Genomic DNA, 22,008 nt, shown 5'->3' on the forward strand with positions numbered 1-22,008 from the left:
TAAATATGAGTATCCTACATTGCATAAATTAGTGCTCAAACATATGATGCATCGTCCATGTGGAAACAAACGTCCAACAAACACATTCATGCAAAATGGACAGTGTAAATATCATTATCCAAGGTCATACAACAACAAATCAATCCAAGCAAAGGATGGATTTCCAATTTATAAAAGAAGAATGGATGGAAGAATAGATATGAATCCTGGAATGCATATGGCAAATCAATGGGTAGTACCTTATAGCCCTTATCTACTTACAAGATACAATTGTTACTTTATGTTGAGGTTTGCTCAGGAGTCCAAGCGATAAAGTATCTATACAAGTATATATATAAAGGACATAATCGGTGTACAGTTTGTGTTCAGTATAACGATAATGAAAATGTTATTGACGAAATACAAACACTTCAAGATGCGCGATGGGTCTCACCACCTGAAGCACTATGGATAATATATGAAATCAACTTGACTGAAATGCAACCTGCATTCATCAACCTTCAACTACATCTGCCAGAAAAACATTCAGGTACACATATTAATGCATTATAATACACATTTATTTAAAAAAAATTAAAATTATCAAATACATTACTAACTCAAAACAAAATCACAGTGTTTTACTAGAAAAATCAAAATTTAAAAAATGCCATCGCCTTGGATGGTGTCAAGCAAACAATGTTCACCGAGTATTTTAGAATGTGCTGAATTGACTTTGAAGCAAAAACATATCTTTATAGAGAATTCCGAAAGTATTATGTTTGAAATTCAAAGGTAAGACTTGGACAAAAAGGAAAACAAGATCTGTAATTAGTCGCATTGCAATCGGTAAGCCGAATGTAGTAAGCTATAAATCATACACATTGATAATTTTTAAAATTATTAATTAGTACATATTGATTATATTGTACAACTAATCCTCGAGAAGGGGAAAGATATTATAAGCGGTTGTTACTAAACCATGTAAGGGGACCATTGTCATTCAACGACTTACTCGCGGTCAATGGCAAGCAATGTCAAACATTAAACGAAGCAGCCAAAGAAAGAGGGTTACTCGAGTCCGACAATAGCATTTCAGAATGTTTGAGAGAGGCTGTTGTCTTCAAAATGCCATTCGCTCTTAGAAGTTGTTTTCTACATTTTGGTTCATTGTAACCCAACGGATATCAGAAAACTCTGGGCTACTTATTATGAGGATATGTCAGAGAACTTCAGCAGGCTATACGGCAACTCACACAATACTATACTACAGTCTACTCTGAATAGTATTAATAATTGCTTGCAAAGTATTGGCGAAAGCATAGACATATATGGCATTCCTCAACTAGATCACAATTTCCTCGAAGTTGGTTCATCAGAATGTAGAGAAATAAATGAAGAAATGTCCGTGAAGATACCACCAGAATATTTTGATGCACAGTCACAATTAAATCTAGAACAACATCATGATTTTACAAAAATAATGCAAACAATTGATGCTGGAACAACTGCAATATTCTTTATGGATGGACCCGGGGGAACTGGAAAAACATACCTATACCATGCATTAATTGCCAATGTTAGATCAAGAGGTATGATAGGCTTGGCAACAGCAACCAGTGGCGTAGCTGCTTCAATCTTACTAGGAGGACGTACAGCACACTCAAGGCTTAAGATCCCGCTTCAAACAAGTGAATCAACTATGACAAACATGTCAAAGCAAAGTGGTGGTGCCAAATTGATTAGAAAAGCAAAAGTGATTATATGGGATGAAGCACCAATGTACAAATGACAAACAATAGAAACAGTCGACAGGAGCTTCAGAGACATAATAGACATCGATAAACCATTCGACGAAAAAGTCATGGTTTTTGGAGGAGATTTTCGGCAGGTGTTACCAATAGTTCAAAAATCAACTCAAGCAGCAATTGTAAATGGAAGCTTGGTCAAATCGTATCTCTGGCCATTGATGGATAAGATTAAATTTACTAGAAATATGAGAGTAAGGACAGATCCAACATTAAGTGAGTTCTTACTTCGAGTAGAAAACGGTGATGAACCAACAATAAGAGAAAAATTAATCCTTTTCCCAGATCAACAAACAATCAAACTTTCTTAGGATGGAATTCCAGAAGAATCCATAATAAAAGAGATATTTCAAAACCTGCAAGAAAATGCTGCTACAGCACAATATGTCACTGAAAGAGCTATTTTAGCAAGCAGAAATGACCATGTGGATAAAATTAACAACAAGTTAATTTCTCAATTCCCAGGTAAAAGTAAGATATTTAATATCTTTGACTCAACATAAGATGACACCAAAAACTATTACCAAGAAGCATATCAAAACACTTTAACAACAAACGGTCTCCCACCACATATGTATTGAATAGAATACATTACAACTTCCAAGCGGCGGAAAAAATAAAAAAATGGATAGATTTTAACATATCTTATTAAATGCAGGTTAGAATTGAAGGAAAATGTACCTATCATGTTTCTAAGGAATTTGGACCCTTCAAGTGGCTTATGCAATGGCACACGAATAATATGTCGAGGTTTCTCTCAAAATGTCCTGCATGCAGAAATATCAAGTGGTAATTCTGCAATAAAACATGTGTTTCTTCCAAGAATACAACTATCACCACCATAAAATGAAGGATATCTATTTAAATTCATTCGAAAGCAATTCCCCGTACGCCTTTGTTTTGCAATGACTATAAATAAAGCTCAATGTCAAACAATTCACAATGTTGGTTTATATTTGCCCCAACATGTTTTCTCACATGGTCAATTGTACGTGGCGCTATCAAGAGGGATATCTATGTCCACAACAAAAGTATTTGTCCTAACTGAGCAACCCAAACGTCAAAAAGGAATGTACACAAAGAACATCGTGTATAAGGAAGTTTTAGGTATGATAACCCCACATACATATATGATAATTCTAACACATATGATTAACTATTTACAAATACTATATACTAACAACATTACATTGCTTCAAATCACAGGTTTAGAAGACGCAAACAAACCTATGCAAACATAATGGACTCTTCAATAACCCACACTCTTCAATGCGTTAGGATAATTTTCAGAATATTTCTTTCATTACTATTATCAGCTTTATTAACATTATATTCTATTATAATGTTTAAATATTAGTAATATTAACAATTAACCGTACTTTCGTAATTCTTTTTAAACACTTCATATTAAATGCATGTTATCGTTCCTACTTATTATTAAATGAGTCAAATCTTTTTCACTATACAATATCACTAATACCTCATGTAATCATCAAAAGACTAATAAACACAATGTACGCTTCTACTACATCAATAACAATTCACCCAATCATGAAAACACTGATTTACAAAAAAAAAAATTCACATAGAATGATATTACTTACCATAGTTCACACGTGCAATGCACGTGCCCCTGACTAGTGATAAAATAAGCACGAGCAATAAATAAGAACCAAAATGCATGAAATACTATAATCTCAATGATAAGAATCATAATTCAATAACAAGGAATAAAGGCCTATTCAAAATCCAAGAAAACTTGGGTAAAACCCCCTAGATTCAACTCTTACTAACTAAACTTTAGATGTAGGGCTTGAGAACGAACTTAGTCATCACTATGAGTGGCATTACATACCTGAATAATGAATTTTAAGGAAAAACCTTGGAAGATGTACCCTAACTTTGGTGCTTGAGCATAGTAATTTTTTGGCGTGAGGGTTGAAGGAATGAAAAGTAATTTACTTTGGTGTTTTGGAAAAATTAATACTCGTTGGTTATGATAAAGGGGTGACAAAAAAAATATCCCTGGCATCTGAAAAAAAGAGAAAACTAAAAGAATTTTAAAGTAACATGCACGGTCATCCAACTAGAGTTTAGTTCACGCAGCACTTTCCACAACTTTAGTATGTGCCAGTTTGTGCGGACTACATAGTTCCCAGAAAAAATAGACATAACTTTTAGCATATAACTTGGATTGTTGAATGGTCAAAAGCATTTTAAAGAGACTCAAAGGCCGTTCATTTTCTTGGTATTCAACAACAAAACTTTTCATATGTTAGAAGATATGATTTATTGAAGTTGACTCTCACTGACTTACAGGAAAACTTAATCCATAGGAAACAGCTAAACTCAACTTTGTGCTAAGGGTTCGTTATAACCGTAACTCACATCCAAAAACAATTTTAATACTTAGGAATGAACCTTAACATATATAAAAAGTAGTATATCACTCTATCCGAGTTGATAAACTTATGATAACTGATTTAGATCTGACAATAGAGTTGCAAGGTGTTACAATATATCCCTTTTTGGATTAATCATCCTCGAAAGATGACTAAGCTATGAAATGCACAAGGAGTGAATACAATGCATAGGCTGAATAGACCAATGGATACTAAAATTGAAGCACTCAACACATGAATAAGCAGCGAAATTGAAATAGGGAAGGGATTATTACCTTCAACATCAATGTTTGAGGGATGAATAGATGAATATATCTTGTTTTCATATCTTTTTCGCCCTCCCATGTAGCCTTTTCAATAAAAATATCCTCCACTACACCTTGACTGATGCAACCTCTTTCCTTATCTTGTGAATCTGGCAGTCAAGAATCTGAATCTCTTCATATGACAAGTTATATTTCACACCAATACTCTCTGTGGGCATAATTGTGATGGATTGCTCAAGCATTTCTTAAGCATGGAGATATGAAATATTGAATGAAAACCTGTTAATTTTGGTGGTAGCTCTAGCTCCTAATATAGTGAGGACTAAGCTTCCGTGTATTTCCAAACCTCAATACAACTTTCATGGGTCAAATCTTCAAGTAAACACAATCATTTATTTCGAAATCTAAATCTCCTCGTTTGGCATCATTATACAACTTTTGACGACTCTATGCAATTTTTTTACCTCTCTTGAATAATCGTCTCATTATCCATGACCTAATGAACCCAGTCCGGCCTTATCAACTAAGTTTCACCAACCTTAAACCAACAAATACAGATCGACGTCTTCGTCCATAAAAAGACTCATAGAGAACCATATGAATGTTGGATTGATAATTGTTATTGAAGGTAAATTCTATGAAAGGAAACTGATCATCCCAATTTCCCTTAAAGTCAATGACAGAAGCCTCAACATGTGCTCTAGAGTTTGGCTCATTTTCTTTGCCTGAATCTTTGCTTGAGGGTGAAAAGTGATCGGGTAAATTGACACAATGAAATTGCTACTAGCCATTGCAGCACAAAAAGATAGAAAATTTTATCAACTTGATGTTAAGTTGGCTTTTCTCAATTGTCTTCTCCAGGAAGAGACTTATGTTGTGAAAAACAAATGGTTTTGTTGTCAAGGTGAAAGAAAATAAGGTTTATTTTCTAAGAAATCTATCTATGGTTTAAATAAAGTAACAAGAGTTTGGTATGGCAATATTGACGATCATTTGCTAAGTTTAGGCTTTAGGAAGAGCCTATTTGTGTCTAAATTTTATATTAAGTGTTTAGGTGAAAACATAGTTATTATTTGTTTTTATGTTTACGATCTCTTTATCACAAGAATTAAGGTTTGCCTAATTGAGGACTTCCAGTTAGAAATGATGAAGGTCTTTGAAATGACAGACCTTGGACTGATGGTATACTTTCTTGGAGTGGAGATCAAACAAAATGAAGACAATGTGTTCATTTTCTACAAAAAAAAATATGCTCAAGATATCCTAAAGAAGTTTCATATGGAAGACTGCAAAGTTTGAGCTCCAACGACCAAAAGGAAAAGTTTTCTAATGATGTTGGAATCGAAAAGGTGGATGAGGCATATTGTAGAATTCTTATTTTCTTCCTGATGTATTTGACTACAACTAGGTCTGATGTTTTGCATGCAGTGAGTTTATTTTGTCTCGATTCATGCATTGTACAAGTGATTTACACTTAAGAGCAACTAAACGAATTGTCATACATCAAGGGAACTATTAACTATGGTGTTAAGTTTCACATAAGTTAGAAGTTTAGACTTGATGGATTCTCCGATAGTGATTGTGGAGGTGCACCTAATTTGAAGAGTACTTCAAGTTTCTGTTTCAATCTTCAGTCAGGAGTTTTCTCTTGGTATTTCAAGAGACAATATATCGTTGAACAATCAACAGTCGAGGAAGAAATTATTATTGCAACAACAGATGTAAATTAAGAACTATGGTTGAGGAAAATCACGTGTGATCGGAATATGGAGCAAAAAGAAGGGTCTAAGGTTTTTATTGATAACCAAACTACAATTTCAATTGCTAATAATCAAATTTGTCATGGAAAAATGAATCATTTCAATATTAAGTTATTTTTTCATAAGAGACGTGCAAGACCATGGAGATGTTAAGCTTCTTTACTGCAATAGTGATAAGAAAGTTGCTGAAATTTTCACCAAGCCCCTTTCTCTCTGCAAGTTTGCTTTATTCATAGAAAAACTAGGAATCAACAATTCCTAAATGAAGGAGGAGTGTTAGTTGTTATGTCTGTAGTTAGTTCTTTACTGTAGATGTAAGTCTTAGGCAATGGAAAAATACCGCATTTTCGAATAAAGTTCTCTCTTCTTTCTTGTTCTTCATTGCTTTATAGTTCTTATATTTCATTATTCATAAGTTCTCCTTTGTTATTTTTTTTAGGTTTCCACTGGTATTAAATACAGGGTTCAAACAGCTACAACGTCTGGACTTCTCAGATGTCATGTGTAAATTATAGTATCAGGAGATTAATGAATGACCACTGTTAGAATTTCTATCCAATGGGCTCAACAACCTTGTTTCTTTGGAACAGTTAATTTCAAAGAACTACGAAAACTTGAGTTTGAAAAAGAAAAAAAAAAGCATCTTTCTTCCCGAGATGTCATGCGTCGCCTCACTAAATTAGGGAACTTGCAAATTGAAGGCTGCCCAAAAATAGAAGAAAGTTGCACCAAATACCAATGGTCGAAAATTTCCATATTCCAAGAATTTGAAGTAGGTGAAAGATAATTAAGGACATATGTAAGTCTCTGTTTTTGAGTTGCATTTTTAAATAATCTTATTTTCAACAAGTTCCAGAAAAGAAGTTTTGTATAAGTAATCTAATACTTTTTTTTGAAATTATTTTGACACAAAAAAATGTAAAAGTTTCACATTGGTTGCCATGTGGACTGATGGTTTGCTTATATGAACTTCACCAATCCTCCCCATGGCTAGATTTTGGGATTGAGTTAGGTAAGGGATCATATCTTTACATGGTATCATAGCCAGGTCCATCCTCATTTGGGCTCCCGGTCCACACTTTAGTTGGGCCTGGGCACGTAAGGTTTGGGCTCCTCGTCTACTCATTAGTCAAGCCTAGGCATGAAGGGTTTGGGCTACTGATATCTTTATATTGTAACCGAGCCAGATCTATCCCCTAGTTGTGTCTTGGCATTTGTTACGTGGTATGTCCATCTCCGCTTGGGCTCTCGGTACATGCCACAGTTAGGCCTCGGTGTGAAGGGGTGTTTTTTACATAGCTCTTTGGGCTCCCGATCCACGCTCTAGTCGGACTTGGGCGTGAAGGAGGCTGTTAGAGTGCCTAAATTTTTTACATTGGTTGAAGAATGTACTGATGGTTTGCTTGTATATGAGCTAGTTTTTGAGGTTGAGTTATTGTCGGGTGTCATATCTTTACAGTTTGTGGTGAAATTTAGGAAGTAAGTTGTTCGAAAGAGCCTTCATAAGATTCAATTTTATTTTCTTTTAAATATTTAAGTAGAGTATTATATACCAAAGTAGTAACTGTAGTTTGTAAAACTCATCAAAAGAAATAGCTACTACGCTGTTCTACTAATTCTTCATCAAGTAAGGAATGTTTATCCCTTTTAGCATATGTAATCATGAAACTTATGTTTTTCCCATAGTTGACTAGGTCGAAGGTCGTTCTAGAATGTTGATGTGGCATATCAAGTCAAAATTGATAGGCGGCTACAGATTTATGTATATTTTCATGAAGACTTGTAGAGAAATGCTAGAACATGTTTTTTTGAGTTCGATCTCTTTTTTCGTGACACCATTTTATTGTTTTACAGGGTTGGTCATCTTAGACAAAGGAACCACCACTTTTGTTTGGTTGAAGAACAATATCTCCGTCCATTGAATCATTGCTGGATTCTTTCATGATTATTTGGTAAAAACTACATAATCTCTCAATATCTTACCCTGCATAATGGGGATATCAAAACATTTAATAAGTAATTATTATTGATTATACATGTTTTCTCATTTGCTTAAGTGAAACTACTTTTCTAGTTTGTTTTCTATTTTGTCTTTTGATAAAATCAATAACCTTTTTTTCCATAATTTAATTAAACAAAATAACAACTACCTCATGATTTTAGTCTTTTTTTTATTGAATGACTAGTTCAACCACCAAGTTTCCTGTCTTCTAATGAAACTTCGACTTGTTGTGACAAATTTAACAGTTTTGGAAGGCAATATGTTTATTTGGAAACAGATTGAAGCATTTTGCTTTAGTGGTGACTATGGTTGCACAAAGTTTGAAATTTTAAGGTAAGTTAGTAGAGAAGTCTATATAAGTTTCTTAACAGACATTCTCGTTACATTCACTTTCATTAAAACACTCGTGATTGAAGGACATCAACAAAGAAAGTTATAAAAGACTGCTATATATTGAATATTATAGCAAAGAGTGCCTCAGTGGCTCTAAAAATGTTCTTAGCATCTTTTTTCATCCTAATAGGTCTTGTAATGAGCTGATTCTCCAAGACGAAAATGTTCATGAAAACTTACTTTTATTTTTTCCTGTGGTTCAGATTGATAGTTGAAACAATGCCATGGACCTCCTATCTAAATCGTAGACTGGAAAAGACTTGTCTGAGATTTGACAGCACAGGCCTTTCTTCCACAATGTTCATCATCTACCTTCTTTTCGGATTTATTTTTGCTTTTGTTTGTGCATAATAAACAAAAAATTATACAGCTTTATGTCATTTAAGTAACTCCTACTCTCTAGAAATAATTGAAACCTAAGTTTAATTAGTCCAAAAATATAATTTGCTTCCACAAGATCTATCTAGTGTCTTAATTAATTGAAGTTGCATGCTAGTAAATATTCTTTGCAAAGCAGTTCATATGTCAAAGAAAAAGCAAAAATAAAAATTTGGTAGGCAGATCACAAGGTGAGAAATTGAACCTTTGACTTGTTTAATCGAGCGTGGAGAATTATGTTATGGGAAAAAAAATAGAAATGATGTAGTTGTGCTTGAGCTTTTTGAATATTTGTCTATCAAAACTTAGTTAATTGAAGGGAAAGTTACCTATTTAGCTGAGCAACTAAAAATAACTATATCCTCTAGCTAAATATACAAAATATATACAATATTCACACACTATTTTTGTTGGTTTTTTTAATAAAGAAATTTAAAAAATAACAAAGAAAGACTTTGGAAGATAAAAAACTACAGTATTATCAAAAGGAATTATTTTATTAATAAATCCGAACACTTGCATTAATAGATATAATTTCTAACTAAAGATAGAAAAATATGTTATCAACTTATCAGTTTAATTTAAATAACAAATAAACCTAACTAACTCCTAAATATAAGTTAAATAGGACTCTAATAACATAATTATAAAAACTCTAAAAATAGTTAATTGCTTTATTTCTGCAATATCCTGAGACATATTCTCAAAAAATTTCCTATTATAAAAATATACAAATAATATAGAAACAAGATTTAAAATAGTCTACTATCTTTGGATTTTGACTCAAATAGTCCTATAAATCTCTTAAATGGAGCTGTAATAGTCCACGTTCTTTTGATAAAGTGGTGCACTTTTATTCCTAACCCAAACTACCGTTTGTTTTTTAATAAAGACAAATATGCGTCTCTATTGTGGAAATATCATAGATTAACTAGTACACAATCACAAATAATGAAAATAGAGAACAGAAATAACACAAAAATTTAACGCGGTTTGGCTAGGCCTACTCCTCCAAGTAAAAGTAGCGAGAATTTTCTACTATAAAAGAAAAAAGAAGTTTAAAAGATTTTCAAACCCTTACGACTACACTAGGAATCATGCACAATGCTTTATAATCATCAACTCTATACTCTACGTATAGATCACAAGTAGTCCCAAACTTATAATATAGATCACAAGTAGTCCCAAACTTATAAGAAGAAGGTTTTCTCAATTCTATAAGGACAATATATTCCTTTCTCAAATCTATTAGAAATAAGGGTCTCCTAAATCAATAGGGATAATGAGTTTCTTAAAATATACAATGGAAATATTAAAGACATAATTAATGAATCTTCCCCTTGGCTTGAATTCCCTTCATTAATAGGATAACGTCTTTCTCCTCACCCTCAGCTTTTGAAATGACTTACTTAGTACAAATCACACCAATGCAAGTCTAGGAAACACCTAAACTTATACAAATCACACCAATGCAAGTCTAGGAAACACCTAAACTTATTAGTCAGGACTGTCTTGCTCATCATATCTCTTTGATTATTATGAAACACTTTCTTCACATCAACAACGTCGTAAGTTATAATATCTTGAATAAAATGATGTTTGACTATCATATGTTTTATCTGCTTCAAGCCTTGAAACCATAGAACCTCTTTCACCACCTCAGTAATTTCCATATACTCAACCTCTGCGATAGATAGGAAAACACCACATTGCAAAGCTTCCATCCAATTGATGGCACTATCAAAGAGAAAAAATCATAACTTGTCATAGATTTTTATCTTATACAAGTTGCCAATTCTATACCCACATAACCTGCTATTGATTCACTTAGCTTACCTTCCGAAAAATTCATGACTACATATTCACTACCCTTCAAGTATCTCACGATATCATTTAGTGCATGTCAATGTTCTTTGCCAGGATATGTCATGTATCCACTCACAACACTAATAAGATATGAAGTATCAGGACGAATGCAAAACATGGCATACATAATGCAACAAATACACTCGAATATGGAATACTACATAGTCAAAGATTGTATAGACTCTTTTTCAAGTCTACTTATTTTGATTTTTTCAAGCTTTCTCAAATAACCTCCTCACTTGCCTTTCAATAACCCTAGATACACAATTGACGACCTTATTTGAATCATTCACAACGAACCTGGTGGGAAAATCAAAGACTAACTCGAAAGCAACTCAACATTATATACATGAAATTAAGTTTTAGCATATAATAAAGAGAACAATTCTCTTAAGAAGAGAACCGAGTCCCCATAAACTCAACCCAATCATTTTGATGTGGAAATTAACTCTAAGAACTAAAATTCATCATACCAAAATCTAAAATTGTCAATCTCGGATGCAACTCCGAAACTAACCATGGCCTAAAGTCTATAAGTTTATGTCCGAACAAATGGACAATAAGATGACGAAGAATCTATGGTAACCTAAAAGACAAAGCTCACCATTGGACTCGAAATGAGGCGTCTCTTAATTATGGTCTCAGATCAATTGCTGGAAGATTCCTTATACTCAAAAAGGAAAAGCACATGTGTAGTATTAATATATAAACCATAGTGAACTGGTAGAACCATGAGATCAATCTAAGATATAAATGTAAATAGTCACTACAATATAGTAATAAAGAACAATGCATGACATAACAACAGTTATCTACCACATAGCCTTTCAGTCACACGTTATGAAACAAAAACACTTCAGTCAAACAATGCATAACTATAAGTCCCACATGATCACAATAAAAATATTAGTCCTTTCATAATACCACAATCACACACCTGATTCTCTCACACAACCCAAACCCAAGTTATTCGTATATTGGTGAGATACTCGACTTATCTATAGTTAGTATGCCAGCGTGGTATGTCAGTCATACATAGATAGTGTACCAGTGTGGTACTTGATCCATACATAATTAGTGTACCCGCGTGGTACCCAATCCCGCCAACAATAAAAAACAAGCATGCACAATCACAAGCATAGTGAACAACACCACTTGAAAACCACAAGTCATAATTACAAGTTTGTTGCATGAGATTACCTACATGATGACATTTCATATGTCTCTCCACCATGCATTTCACAGATGATACTACAAAGCAATACACATACATACATACATAAATCATACACATACAACCTTCACCCTTTTTGAATCAAGCCCCCTGGAAGCTCTAAATAACCCAAGTTTTCCCCTTGTGAAGTGTATTAGCGTGTTCTTAGTCTAAAACAAACAATACAAACAAGTGAGCAACAATCAATAACTAATTGCATATTAATTAGCCCAAATTATTAATAAATCCTAACTCGACCAGAATATGATAATATTCCCAACATAATGATCTTTCCCACCGTGAAATCATGTTGACACCTTCCCTCAATATATACCACTATCATTGATTCTATAGCTTTAAATTAATTTACAAGGTTGAAGAATCGAATTTTACCAATCAATGAATTCCGCGAGAAAAGTGATGCAAACTGTCCAAAATTGCCCCTCCCAAGTTCAAGAACTAATAGTGTGGAAAATAGGGATAATGAGTTTTTTTGGCATAAAATTTTTATTTTATCACTATAGCTGTATTTTACCATTCTATAGAGGTCTAAGTGTCGCTATAGAGGGACCCCATCCACTACAAGAGGGTTTGACACTAGATCAGATGTTTAACATCTAAAAAAGGCCATTTTTACAATACAAGCCCTATCCTTGACGTCTCAACACATACCTTTCATGTCAAGTATATCAGTGTGTTACCCAAGCCACCCATAGTTAGTGTACTGGTGTAATACCCGAGCAAACCAACAATCACAAAAAATCATGCACAATCATATAGCACAATGAACAAGGCTAATCAGAAACCACAAGTCACAATCACAAATTCATTGCTTGAGATTATCTACACGATGCCATTTCATATGTTTCTGTGTCATTCATTGCACAATCGATATTACAAAAAAATAAACATGCATAAACACATAGATCGAAAATGTACAACCATCACCTATTTTAAATCAAATCTCTTGAAAACTCTAAATCACCCTATTTTTCCCTTGCGAAGTGCATCAACTTATTCTTGGTCTAAAAAAACAATACAAATAACAATCAATCACAAATGGCACATTAATTTATTGGATTATTAGCAAATCCTCCCCGACTAAAATATGATCATCTTCTCCAACTTAGAGTTCTTTCCCACCATGAAATCATGTCAAAACCTTCCCCAAATAGCAATAACCTAGATTCTTACCTTTATCGATGAACTCTATAAGAAAATTGATGTAATTTGTTCAAAATTGGACCTCCCATGTTCAAGAACTCAAAATGCAGAAAATAGTGGTTTTGGGTTTTTTTACTGCATAAAATCCCGATTCTCTTTCTATAGCTTCCCTAAGCTCGCTATGGCGGCGCCACTATAGCGGTAACTTACCCCGCTATAGCGGTCTAAGCGTTGTTATAGTGGGACCATGTCCACTACAGAGGGCCTGATACTAGATAAGATACTAAACATCCAAAAAGTAAATTTTACAACACAACCCTCACTACAAAAAAAGACTCAAATTTTGGTAGTTATAATTACATACTGTAAGAGTCAATAACCCCCGCAATTTAGTGTTGCGGGAGTTTAATAAACTCCTGGAATTAGGTGTGTCACAATTAAGTCACGGGGGTTTCTTGGCAACTGCTGGTACCATTAGTAGGGGTTTGCTAGCGGGGATTTCGAACCCCAACCGCATTTCAAATTCTAGGAGTTGGAGTCAGAACCCCAACAATTTGTGAACTCGGGGGAGTCAAAAACCCCACAATTAATAAATTTTATATTAAAATTAACAAGAGCTTAAACTCCTTCAATTTTTGAAATATAACTTTTTTTTAACATTTGCCTGGAATATTCAATTTTAGATACTAATAATAAATTAATTAACTAACATGTGCATCAATGTCAAACCTAAAAGGGCACTTCAGTATTAAGAAATAACACAATATTTCAACATAAAAGTGTATCATAAAGTGTACAATTAGTTTTACAAACTTAATTGAAATATGTCATTTGCTTCAACCATTATGATGAGAAGAAATTTCATATCACAACAAAAACTTGCTTGAACTGCAAATCACTGCAAAAACTTGCTATAACTTCAAATCACTACATAAACTTGCTTAAACTTCAAATCAATAACAATGAAACTCAAGAAGGGACTTGCAGCACTTTAAGCAACCTCAACAGGTTTGACTATGATTATTGTCACTAAAATCAGCTGGCTGCAAAGGAGAATACGCAATAAGTGACTTTATCCAAACTCAAAAACATGGATAGATGTGGAAAAATCCGAACTTTAAAACAATTTCCTTTCATTATCATATACTACACAATAACAAACTTAAAACTATACAAAAGGATTAAACCATTTACACGAGCAAGGATTCTAAACCATTTCAAAATGACAACACACTATACTAAACAAGACACCATCAAACCGACTTGAACAAATATTAGCAATAATTAATACATGAACAAAGAATATCGGCTTTAACTTGTCAGTAGAAAAGAGATAGACTTGAAACAACTAGAGGAACTTGTTTAACACCCCGTAGCCAACACATACCAAAAATTAATTTTTCAAAAAAATCAACAGGTGCTACCAACGGTGGCATCGACGGACCGTAGCCTGAACCACGGTCCGTCCTGCACAACCGTCGATGGGATCAGAAACTCATAAAAATTTCAGCCTAGTAAAATTGGTTAAGTCTTGGACGCCTGACGGACTTACGGTTCCTAGGTCATGACAGTCCGTAGTCCGTGACCGTCGATCAAGACTCCCTTCAACCACTCTCTGACAAGATCTATGGATGACCAGCATGGTTTGTAGGTGGACCTACGGTCCGTAGGTGGAAAATTTGCAGCCTGTTAAGGGGAAATGCAGTTGGGTCAACTTAAAATGATCATAACTCTTAGCCCATGACCTACCCACATATAGATGATTGAATTATCTTTCCATATCCACCAACCTTGCTAAAATCAGACCTCCTAGTACAAAGTTATGCCTATTTTAGTAAAGGTCTGTCGAACAGGCCCTCACGATGGATCCAACGACGGGGCGTCGGGCGCACGACAGACCGTCAGCCCTGGCCGTCGTGTGGCCCGACAGCAACTTTCCCAGGGGTTTTTTTGACCTTTCCCACTCCGTTTAAACCCTAAGTTACGTCGTTTTGACCATAAATCATTAGATTTTAGTCAGTTTAAGCCTAGAAACATAATTAAAACATATCCAAGTCAAATCATTAAATCAAAACTTAGAAAATTAGAAGCAAGAGAGGAGAAAAAAGCTCAAGAACCTTAGTTCAAGAACGCCACAAGCTCCAGCAGTTCCAGTCCCGAAACTTAAGTATTTTCCCGTGGATTTCATCACCAGGTATGTGGGATTTCACTAGTGGGTTCCTGTCACCCATTGGGTTCTTAGTTTCAGTCAGTTATTGATTCTCTTATCATGATTAAACCTAGGGTTTCTACAACTTTGATATAACTTCATGAATTTATAAATATATGTTCCAAATCAGATTATCATGTTATTACTCAATTATCGCAGGAATTTCAGAACCCTAGTTTTGTATTTCTTTAGTTCTTGAATTACACATGCAGGTCATATATTTCAGACACTTCAGGTTTACATGCTTCAGTTATAAATGCATAATTACAAGATTAATTATTGCATTCTTAGTTTGCATGTTCAGTTTCGAGCTATCCAGTATTTATAGAAATTCAGATATAATCAGTTAATTTACAGAATTCATTGGGAGTAGCATAACACCGAGTTGAACTAGGGTTTAGCGTACCCAAATAATCCCAGAACTACTAGCCGAGTAGGTTGTAAGTCCGCTCTGTGGGCAATCAATTTAGTGATCACGCCAACATGCCTTTATACCTTTGGCAGGGTATATTGGGTCCTCTCGATGGGGTGTATACATCGGACTCCACATTTAGCTCACGTGGTTTTATTATCGGTTAATAGTAGCTCCCACAGTTCAGTCAGACTCTCTGCATTGACCATTTATCAATATATTCAGTATTCAATTTTAGCATGTTATAAATTGGTCATTGCATCTAGTTAGCTCAGAAATCAGCACATCATGTTCAGATTATTATACTTGTTTTTGTGCTTGTTCATTTATGTTTTATTGCAGCAGTATTCTATCCTACATGCTCAGTACCTTTCAAGTACTGACGCATATGTGCGCTACATCTTCTCGTGAAGTAGGTTCAGGTTCTCAGCATCTAGATCACACATAGATTGATTTCCCGATCTGCAGTTCAGCAGATTCAGTGGTGAGTCCTCATTCTCCGAGGACAAAGTCATGAGTTTCATTTCAGTTTTTAGTCATTTAGTTTCAGTTTTTGCTAGATTTAGCTGGGGCTTGTCCCAATATTTCTAGTCTAGTTTAGAGGCTATTTTCAGACATAGTTAGATTCAGCTTAGTATTGAGGTAATATTTCTTTTGTATTAAACTCATTATTTTCAAATATCTCAGTTATAGAATATGGGTATTCCCCATCTTTTAATTTTAAGTATGATTTACCTTCCGCAATAGTTTGTTATCTTAGTATGCTCATGATCATGCCAGCAGGCTAGCTTGGGATCACTTGTGATCCTAGGTTCCGTGTCCGCATCTCGGGGGTAGCTCGGGGCGTGACTACTGGAGTGCTATTTTTTGTTTTAAGGACATTTGATGTTTACTTCTTTATATTTTGACTCTATATTGATTGGTTATAATGTTCACGAGGTTGTATATAATCCGATGTTCAATCTACTGACTGAATTGCTAGAACGGAAACAATATATCGAGCTTAGAAATGAGGACGAATTACCTTTAGAGGAAGGGGTAGTGGAAGCGCGGCTCCTTGACAAAGGTTGTTAGCCCACTGCAAGTCGCAAAACAAAACATCCTTAACATTAATAAACTAAGGTTGCAAGCATTAAACAACAACAACTATGCCTCAATCCCAAATAAGTTGGAGTCGGCTATATGAATACTCACAATTTCGGTTACAGACAAAGATACTAGTAGAAAGGTCGTCTTTCCATTATATGTTCATCCTTGGACAGAGAATTTGTTTGTTAAATGATGACCAGAATATACAATAGTCCAAACTTGAACAAATGTAATCAGCAAATGCACAAAATCCTTGAACACGTAGATGGTACTAATTTGTTATAGTTTCTTTTCAATTCTCATCAATCTGTTCTTGGTCTCGAGGTGATGTATGCAGAAATGAGATTCTCTAAGAGAACAAATGAGTTAGCTGTAAACTAGTCTTTTCATTATAGAGTTTGCTTCTAAATAAATCAAAATGTGACTACATCATCTCTCAGGTCATTAGTATATATATTCTAGCTTTATACGTCATAGCCTCGAGTCCTTAAGTGAATGTATAATGACTCTTTACGGAACCTCGTCCAGTTTGTTTCCGAAAACAAGATGATACTTCCTAGCTCCTACCTCATATAACGGAAGTTCCAATTTTTGGAGCCTTAGCTAATGTCCCTAAATTAAATAATTATTTCTGCATTAGTCATTTTCTTGAACCCCATTGAAAGTCTACTGATTAAACATCTGATAATTCAGATTTGGGGCCTCCTATAAAGGTTCAAACATAAGACCTCCAGTTAAAGGTGGAAGAACTAGAGGTTTTCTTTATTAACCAATAAATACAACAATAGTTCACTTCTCTTAATCTTGAACCACGGGTCTGTCGAAAAACAACTTGTCTAACTCCTCATATCCCACTTGTGAGACTACACTTGGTATGTCGTTGCTGCAATAAAATGACTTTTATTCAAATAAAAGCAGACACTTCAACATGAAGATTCACAAATTCACAGGGGTGGCTCGACAGTGTTAAAAAAAATACATCTGTCTTAGGCTCCCAAATTCAAGGGGCCTCATTTTTAATAATAATAGGTTATAAGTTATTATTTTAAAACAAATATTGAATAGTATTTGTAGAAAAAAAGTAATATTTTTTATGAAAAATGAAGGAATTATTAAAAGAAATTTGACATATTTAGAGTACTATATCTCATGAAAATAATTTAGAATAATTGGTTATATTATGAACTGAAAGCTAGAAGAAATCAATTATATAAAAGTTATTATCAATTCAAGTTTAAGACATCATTTTATTTTTGCTTTAGGACACTAATATGCTTGAGCCGCTCCTGCAAATTCACAATCAAAAGCACTTGCAACTCACTGTATCTTGAGAATGAAGTTTAGTCAGATGTACCTGATGTAATTGTGTGCTCACTTTGTCTTTTGTTGTGTAGAAACTTGCCTAATGCATGGAATAGAGAGAGTTTCATCTTTTCAAATGGAATACCAAACACATCATCCAAACAACCAGCATTATCCAGTCTTTCTTTTGACGATAGAATAGGCCTTTTATGTGGTTTAAGACAGAGATACTACAGAGAATTAATTGCCTGTCTGATATCACCTCCACTAGCTTTGGCTATTAGATCAATCGAATCAGTGCCAACTTCACACTGCTCCTTTCTGCATATAGCTGTAAGTGTTTTCTTGATTGAATTAACAGTGACAGGGTTGAAGTTGACCTGAAAATCATGAACTCAAGTAAAAAAAAAAAGTTGGCGTACTCTAGTAACTTAGAATCTAATGTTGGATAACTGCCTCCTCCCCTACCTATGAAAAGTAATAAACTCCCCTGGCGTTTTACCGTCAAAGACTCCTCTAACTCAATTTGTGGATTTCAAAGAGTGAACTATTTTGTGCTCTTTGGCCTGCAGGCTGTGGGTGATGTTGACGTATTGCAGGTTAAATTGCTTAAAATTAGCCAAGGAAGCTGATTTATCCTGTTTTCATACTCATAGGGGATGTTTGACATTTGATTCAAGATAAACAGATGAAAATCCAAAGTAAGTCTATCGAGGAACGCAACCTTACAAGCACCAGCACTATGAAGAGATAGAAGGAGTCCGTCCCAGCAGCGTGTGCTTAAAGTCTGCAGAGTCATCATAGTTTGACATCACTATGGCTGTTAGAATGAGGACTAATTGCACAAGTAGGGTCAAACACCAGAAGGTCCAGCAACAAGAAGAACATTACTATGACCATCCTGCAACCAGCAGAGGAAAAATCTCAGTTCCGACAATGTAAAGTCTGAACATTGCAGAAAAGACTTGTCATGTCAAAAACACTGTAAAAACAAGTGCACCTGATTGGACAAAACCCTCAAAATTACCGATGCTAAATGTCAGACCATGAGAAGTCACCATAACTATCATTTCCACTTACACATCTAACAATGAGCAGGGGCAAGCGCAAAATTTTTTCTCTAAAAACTTAAGCCTTTAGCTACGATATGAATAACTCTAAATTGTCATTGAAATAAGATATGTACTTACAAGAGAGGTATTGAAATATAATTACAAAAAAACATTCAATCAATATTGTGGTAGTTGCCAACAAGTGGTATTGAAAACATAAATGGTAAAATACATTAACGAAAAGCAAGTGCTCATGCATATGGAGGAGCACTCCTGGTATTCATTTACCTACTCTTTTATTTCAACTTTTTTCACAGATGCATTGAAGATAAAAAAAATCCAATTCCATATACGATGAGGCCTTGACAGTGTCTTGAAGAAATTTTGCATACTCTATCCTCGCAATCAACCTCCTCTTGAAAGCTTCCTATAAGTGAACCACTCCAAAAATAAGTTGATGATCTTTTGGAGGATATACTCTTTTGTTTAAGTAAACGCAGAAGTAATAATCGGAGATTTCTAATGACACTGCAATTTGTTAGAATGTGCACAAAATCATTTAACCGGACATGGCACGCCTGCAGCTTACAGAGGACATGACCCTAGATAGGAAGATTTGGAGGTCATGGATTAGGATAGAAGTTTAATCTTGAAAATTAGATGGCAGCATGTTTGGAAACAGCTTCAAGAACACGGGCAATAAGAATACCATGAACGGGACGATGATGAAAACAGCAAACGGAACAAGCCTAAACATATCAATCACAGTAACAGGACAAGAGGTAAAAGGTTAGTTATGTCTATATAGAGATGAAATGCATGTAAAAGAGTTATGCTTAGCCTTGCTTATAAGTATCAATCGCTAGTTGTACTCCCTTAAGGACCACTCTTGAAGTAATAAAAATTCACTTACTTAGGAATTTCTTAAACTTTTAATGCTTATTTCCTCTAATATTAGAGCTTAGATTTAAATTTCATATTTCTGTCTGAAGATTTAACCATATAGCTACTGTTCATGTGCTACTTTCAACAATTTGAATTTAACAGTTGCTTTACCAATTGTGTATTTTCGCTTTTGCTTGACTTCTTATTGTTACCTCTGCTGTCATCATGTTGCGAACTGATTCTATACGCGAAAAAGAATTACTATGTTAATACATCAAAATTACATAACTAATTTAGGTTTGCTGATGTTTTCACTTTTCTCCAACGAGATTATGCTTTAACCTTTTTAAGATGTCAACTATTGTTAAGAATTGAATTTATTCACCGATTTGGAATTCCAGAAAAGGCATAGATTACACGAGAATCAAGCAATCAAGTATAACTTTGAAAACATGAGATCACATTTCTACTAAAGTGAAATCAGGGCAACTCATTTTATGGATTTTTCATGAATTCTAAACATCGAGCACGAAAAAATCTGGCTCCACAAATTCACTAAAATGAAGATGACTAATTTGTAATTTCTGGACTAACCAATAGGTTAATCTCGAGCAAGATATGGCTAAAAAACTTCATGTTTCTCCCCTTTTCCCTTCATTATTTGAAAACGGAAAGAACAAACAAACAATATTTTTGTTAATTTCAGTAGAAAAGGGCTAGGGCGAAAGATCAGTCAAGATAAGCGGAGAAAATAAATATAAAATCCTCATGTAAGATGAAAACAAAAGTAAATTACAATTTGAAAGCAAAATCGAAGAATGAGGAAGAAAAAGACCTTCGATTCAGTGATTTTCAGCACCAGTGAAAATCGAAATCAACAACTTCTGCTTAGCAACAAACATGGAAAAATCCAGCTTCTGCAACCATCAATTATTCTTATCTACTGAAACGAACTTGAAAAACTCAACAATCCACCAACAAATTTCTGCTTATCACGTGTTGATGTTAGGCCTTAGGCCACGTAGATCTGAGCATTCAAACAAGGAAAACTACATATCTGCCCATACTTACCTACCACATATACATGCTTTTTCTCTATTTTTAGAAATATTAAATAGAATACCACTTTAAAAAAAATTCTGCATATGCTAAATTCATATCAAACTCTACATAATTAGCATAAGTTAAAGTGACAATGTAATATTATCTTTAGTTTTTTCTATTGTATATTTATTTTAAATCGTATCATGTATTTGATTTGATGGTTTAGATTTTTTCTAGTCAATTTCTTGTAGGGGTTTTATATTGTTTGCTCCATTTTAATGGCTCATAATTCAAAAAGACATAATACATATATTTGACATAAACTTGGCTTCAAATTTTAACTTTGACCTCCAACTTTCATAATGCACAAACAGACACTTTAATTATCCAACTTTTGAATAAATAAACAAATAAGTCCTACATGGAACAATACACGTAGGACAGCATGTAGGACGAAAAATAACACGTAGGATGACACATGCATTTGAATATAATGTATGAAATTGATACTTTATTGGTCAAATTAATAATCGATACATAAAATTAAACTTAGATCTATAAATAGATACATAAAATTAATATTATCATATACTAGACATGTATAACAATTACACAATTAATATTAGAAACTTCTATGGTACATATGAATCTACTTGTATGATACATATTTAAGTGTTTTGTTTGTTGGATATATCATATATAGATAATATATACATGAAATTAATGAATTTTATTATTTTAAGAGTAATAAAATAAAATAAACAAATTGCATGACCAAGATATA

The 22,008-nt window shown here is 34.0% G+C and overlaps 1 long non-coding RNA gene across 13 annotated transcripts; it reads right to left on the reverse strand.

The window, feature by feature from the left end:
• Positions 1-214: 214 nt before the first annotated feature.
• On the reverse strand, positions 215-21,808 carry LOC107002725. 13 transcript variants are annotated; one of them, XR_001454545.2, is made up of 9 exons: positions 21,016-21,740; positions 19,584-19,722; positions 18,712-19,144; positions 18,296-18,623; positions 16,877-16,930; positions 4,465-4,604; positions 2,469-2,554; positions 1,535-1,679; positions 215-510 (listed from the first exon to the last, which is right to left on the reverse strand). It is a non-coding gene; the product is annotated as an uncharacterized LOC107002725 (long non-coding RNA). The 13 variants fall into 13 exon arrangements; XR_001454544.2 differs by having other exon boundaries at positions 4,465-4,619; XR_003574841.1 differs by lacking the exon at positions 1,535-1,679 and having other exon boundaries at positions 4,465-4,619; positions 21,016-21,736.
• Between the last annotated feature and the right edge of the window lie 200 nt (positions 21,809-22,008).

This window comes from Solanum pennellii, chromosome 10 (assembly GCF_001406875.1).
Source record: "Solanum pennellii chromosome 10, SPENNV200".
In the NCBI taxonomy this organism is placed as follows: Eukaryota; Viridiplantae; Streptophyta; class Magnoliopsida; order Solanales; family Solanaceae; genus Solanum; species Solanum pennellii.